Source organism: Cupressus sempervirens, chromosome 6, assembly GCF_028749045.1.
Source record: "Cupressus sempervirens isolate cs-2001-9-10 chromosome 6, ASM2874904v1, whole genome shotgun sequence".
Taxonomy (NCBI): domain Eukaryota; kingdom Viridiplantae; phylum Streptophyta; class Pinopsida; order Cupressales; family Cupressaceae; genus Cupressus; species Cupressus sempervirens.
This window is the reverse complement of record NC_143123.1, coordinates 310,317,318-310,322,866: the sequence shown is the minus strand read 5'-3', so window position 1 is coordinate 310,322,866 and position 5,549 is coordinate 310,317,318. Positions and strand designations below refer to the sequence as shown.

At 34.5% G+C, this 5,549-nt stretch overlaps 1 pseudogene; it reads right to left on the bottom strand.

The window, feature by feature from the left end:
- Window positions 1–880: 880 nt before the first annotated feature.
- LOC149552439 (uncharacterized) lies at window positions 881–2,334 on the bottom strand (annotated as a pseudogene).
- Between the last annotated feature and the right edge of the window lie 3,215 nt (window positions 2,335–5,549).

Genomic DNA, 5,549 nt, shown 5'->3' with positions numbered 1-5,549 from the left:
TGATGACCTAGACTCAAAAACCAAACTATTGGACCGGTCAGAAAAGAAGTTTCAGAAAAAAGTTCTTGAATAGATATCTAGTGTCATTGCACTAAGACAGGTCGAATTAGCAACCAAGATGGAAGATGTGAAAAAAGGTGTTGGAGAATATCTTTTCTCTATATACAAATCTTTCTGATGTGAATTTATTCACACAAGAAGCACAAAGGGCTATTCACTAGCTAAAAGGAGATCTACAATCCACAGGTACAACAATCAACTATCTCTAGGTCAAAGCCAGACTCATTTTCAATAATTATTATTTACTCAAGGTCAACTAGCTACATTACAAGCACAAGATGAAAACATAAGGGCTACCTTGATTAGTATCCAATCCACGTTGACCCCACACATAGAAGTATTGCACAGGGAACTGGCCTTTGTAGAAACTTTGATGATGAAAGATTCTCATCTTTCCACTCATGAAGGCTTAGTTAACCTTGCTATCGTGTAATGCCTCTCGTATTTGCAATCTGTAACTTGTTATATTTTGATCTAAGAGATACTTGTTACTCTTGTTATTTTTACATTTGAGATGACCTAAGGGTTATATGTTATACTTTGACTTCTAGTATCATAGATGTTAGATTACTAAGTTGTTCAGTTGATCATATTTGCATGATGATGCCATTTTGAGATGATGGTATGTTTTATGATGATATCTAGTTATCTAATATTTGGACATATCTCTGATTATGTCCACTAATGCATTTAGCATCGATTTGTGACGGCTATGTGTCACAGTTACGACAATAATGTGTCGCCACTACGATAGTAATAGACATCATTTTTTTAAGTCACAAATTACGACGTCTATCCTATACCATCACAATTATGATGCCTATCCATCACTATGCAACCAATTTATTGTGGCATCAACCTTGTCACAATTCTTTTGGCTAACATCGCAATTGCGACGGACACCCGAGCAATTGTGATAGTAGTTGGCATCATAGCTATAGTAACCCCCTGTCGCAATGCTTGTGGCTGACGTTGCAATTGTGATGAACACCCTGGAAATTACGACAATAGTTGGTGTCGTAGCTATAGCAACCCCGTCGCAATGCTTGTGGTTGATGGCACAATTACAATAGACAACCTGGTAATTGTGACAGTAGTTGGCGTCACAGCTACAACAACCTTGTTGCAATGCTTGTGGCTGACATCGCAATTACGACGGACACCCTAGCAATTGTGATGGTAGTTGGTAGTTGGCTGACGTTGCAATGCCTATGGTTGATGTCACAATTACGACAGATACAAAGTAAAACAAAACAAAAAAAAATCCTCTATTATATTTAGTTGTCAATACCTGCCCATACTGACCTTTGATGTCCTCCTCATCTTCTTCATAATATACCCTTGCATTAAGGGAAAGCGTTTGGCATATAAGCCAAAAAAAAGAAGCATCTAAAGCCAGGAAGGCAGCTCCACCATATAAGCCAGTCTTTGCAGTTGGGCATTTTGTTGTGAGATCATGATGTACATTTTGTGTTTTATGCAGACTCTGTGATTGTAGCCCACATCATCAAGATTTTTGCAAGAAAAGAGACGGCCCTAGTATAAAGATACATGATATTAGCACGGGCAAACACATTTAGCTATCCAAACACCCTTTTATTTATATCCAAAATTGAAAAGGTTAAAGTAGTAAGTTGTTTCAAATAGCTAGTTGATTAAACTCCACTGGCTCATCTCACGTTAAATTATAACAATGTTATCCAATCCTTGAATTTTCTCTTCCATTCAACATTTACTTCCTCAAACACCTAAACAGGGAAAAGAAACTGACTGCACACTATAGACAGAGAATATTAAAAATGTGTTGACTAGTATATTGAAAATGCACCTATCATTTTTCTATTTTCTTTTTAAGATTCCAAACATTGATGATAAAAAATGCTAACACGGTTAAATTCAAAAGCTATCAAGACATATGTTTGCGATTACTTACACAGTAATAGCAAAAAACACCACCAGAGAAGTGGTCCTCTAGAGAGCATACACAGGAACTGCTTTCCCTTTGTAGGGATAAAATATAGCTACAACCCCAAACACAGTTGATAAGAATGACAATATGATTGAGAAGCTGCCCAATGCAATAGTTGGATCAAAAGGGTATTTGTAGATGACAATGCCCTTCCCTGTAATAGCGGTTCCCAAAGCAGGCTGCAGAACACATAAAGGAAGTAAAATATTAACTGTAGCTTTGTAAAACTAAGTTAGTGTTTTCAAATACAAAGGAAAAAGTTAAATTTAAATTGTTTTGCATACATAATCGAATAATAAATTCATTCTGAATACTAAAGTAGATTGGTAAAATGCAATGTGGTCCCTAAAAATTTAAACTAACAACAATCCCGATATACTTGATGTCATGCATCTTGCTACTAACGAGTAATTATATGGATATTGTAAAGAAAATGAGGAAATTCTTTTTTACAAGGAACAAATACCAATAAGAAATTTGTATTTATGGCTTGGAACAAAATTTGTTAACTAGTGGGATATGGGGGAACTAGTATCAAAAATCAACTACATCAAAACCAAGCTTTAGGGGCAAATTATTTTTGGAAAATTCATCATGAACCACATTTCAAATGGGTTAGAATCTTAAGAAAGATATACCTTGCAAACCTAAATAGGGAGGAAGCCTTAAGAATTACGAAATTTCCCAAAGGATCCTAAATATGGATCTTTATATCTAACTCTAGCAAAATAATACTAGACCACACCACATGGAACATAATGGAGGGAGGTAAAGCTTTATTTTGGGATGATTCATGGGGAGGATACCCATCGTTAGAAAACTATTGAATTCAGAAGGATGAAAAAAATGCCTTGAAAGATGGGGAAAATATGCCAAGGACAATAGTACAATCCAGAGCCTAAACCTAAGAGTATGTTGAAATGGAAACAATTGGACAGTCTAAGGTTGCATCAGGAAGACATAGACAACCTAAATAAAATCTTCAAAGATAGGTTTTTCATTCTTAAACCAAGTAGTGATGAGATCATTTGGAATGGTGCTAAATCAAGAAAATACAGTGGGAAGGAAGCATACAAGGTAATATCCAATCAACAAAATCAAATTGAATCTCAAATGCCAATTTAGTTATGCTAGAGAAAAGTTTCCTTGTCAAAAGTGAGAGTCTTTTCTTCGGTGGTGTTACAAGGGAAGATCTTGATTGCAGACAAGTTTAAAAGGTTTGGATTCCAAGGGCCATCAATATGCCCCCTCTACTAAATGAATGAGGAGTATGTCAATCATCTACTACTCACCCATTTTTTTTCATCACAACATTGGCAGTGGTTGTGCGCAAAATTAGGATGGCTCTATGCATTACCAAATGATATGTTGTCCCTTTTTCAATCATGAACATTAATAAACCAAGAGATTTTATGTGGAAACTTGTGGATTATATCACCCTCAATCCTTATCTAGGAATTATGGAAGGAAAAGAATAGGAGAATCTTCCAAAACAAAGACATGGGCATTATTTCATTGTTAAACAAAATAGAAGCAACAATAGTAGAAAGTTAGAAACAATGAATTCATTAATCTTAGTTCAATAATCTTCCCCAAAATTTTATACCGGATGGGATGGTTAAATTGGCTCGAACTCATTGTCCCTTAGGTTATAGGTAAAGGAGGGAAAGTTAGCTCAAGGAAAAGAGAGAATTGTAAATGGGCCTAGCCAGCCAATGGTTGTACATATTAAACTTTGATGGAGCTCAAGAGGAAACTGCAACCCATCGGGTGTTGGATGTATCATTCACTCTAGCAATGGAGAGATTGTAGCAAGGTTAGCACTACCCCTAGCTGAGGATACCAATAATATGGTGGAATTCAAAGCCTTACTAAAAGGATTATCCTTGTGCCTAGAATTGAAGTTAGCAAAAATTAGAAATTGAAGGGGACTCATTGATTGTGATAAATGTAGTAAGATCAAAGGCTAACCCAAATTAGAGATTGCATTCTCTATTGGAAGTTGTGTTATCATTAATTAAAAAATTAGAGTAGGTTACATCTACCACATCTACAAAAATGGAAATAGTTTAGAGGATGGTTTAGCCAAGATGACTCTCAAGAATTGAACCCACAAAAGGACAAAGAGGAAAAAGGATCTTTGAATTCCTCAGATGGAGGAGTAATAGATCAAAATCTCCTTACTCTACTTTCTTTTCTTTTTTTGCAAAAGTGGTCATGTAGCTTCTAATGTTTCTCTACCAGTTTATCAAGATCAAATTGTAGGCTAGAGGAGTCAAATCGAAATTTAGACTCATTTTCTGAACTTGTGTCTTTTTTTTCAGCTTGAACTACTTTTAGAAACTATCACTTCAAAAGATGTTTCTATCATACTTCAATATAAAACTCTTGGCTTCAGCTGCCCCTTATTTAGCTGTAAGAAAAAATCATATTTCCAAATGAGACATTACATAATCATAAAGCCTATTATTATTGTAATGTGCCATGTCCAATGCTTGTAGTAGAATGATTGACTTTGCTTTGTCATGATCTTGGGAAAGTAACCTCTTCCAAAGATATGTCTTAACAACACAATGCAAGCTATATCTTGACACTAAGATTTGACCGTGCAATTAAAATGATTCATTTGAAATATAATAAAAATAGTATAATGAACAGGTACTGAAATATCATAGCACAAATTGTAATGTGCACTTCACAAGCGAAAAATTAAAGGCTGAACAATCTGGATGACAGATCTATATAGCTACTACTTTGAAAGCATTGTTGTCCCTCAAGAGACAGTCGAGATATATGGATGACATTAGATAAACATCCCAAAGAAAGATTCAATTCATAGAAATCAAAGTAAATAAGAACTAGTAAAAGCTTTTTTTCACCAAGAAATAATGCAGTTGAAGCACCACCTAGAAAACAAAATGCTCGTTCTCTGTGTACCTTGAATTAAGTTTTCAAGATCTCTTTAGGTAAACCCAAATAATAATTAAATTTCAAAATTTATGAAACTAAAGAAAATGTTAGATTTTACTGATCACTCATTAAATTGACAAAATACATAAAACAGATCACTCATTAAATAGAATCTTTGTATCTTGTGCTTTTCTCTAAGCTTTGCCTCAAGGATATAATTGTTTACTGCAGGTGGAGAGATAGTGGCAAAGTAGAGGAAGAGTTCTACCTTCATTAATTTATTAGTTGCTAATATAATCCCAAATAATGTGGCATTAAGATCTAAATTTTAAAAGCAGGTGCATCATACATTTCACAAACCCAATTTAAAATAACTGCAATATAATGTCAACTTGCCTGAGATTTTTAGTTTACTATGTACATGCATACAAATTTAAATGCTAATATATCACATACTGGCAAATAAATTTACTTTTATGAAATATATATCTATCATTAAACTCCTCAGAGAGTGTGCAAATGATTTTAAGCATTAATTGTTTACACACATTGTCAATAAGGAATAGTTTGAACAAAGTGTGCAAGTCACTATTAAACCCACAGTCATAGG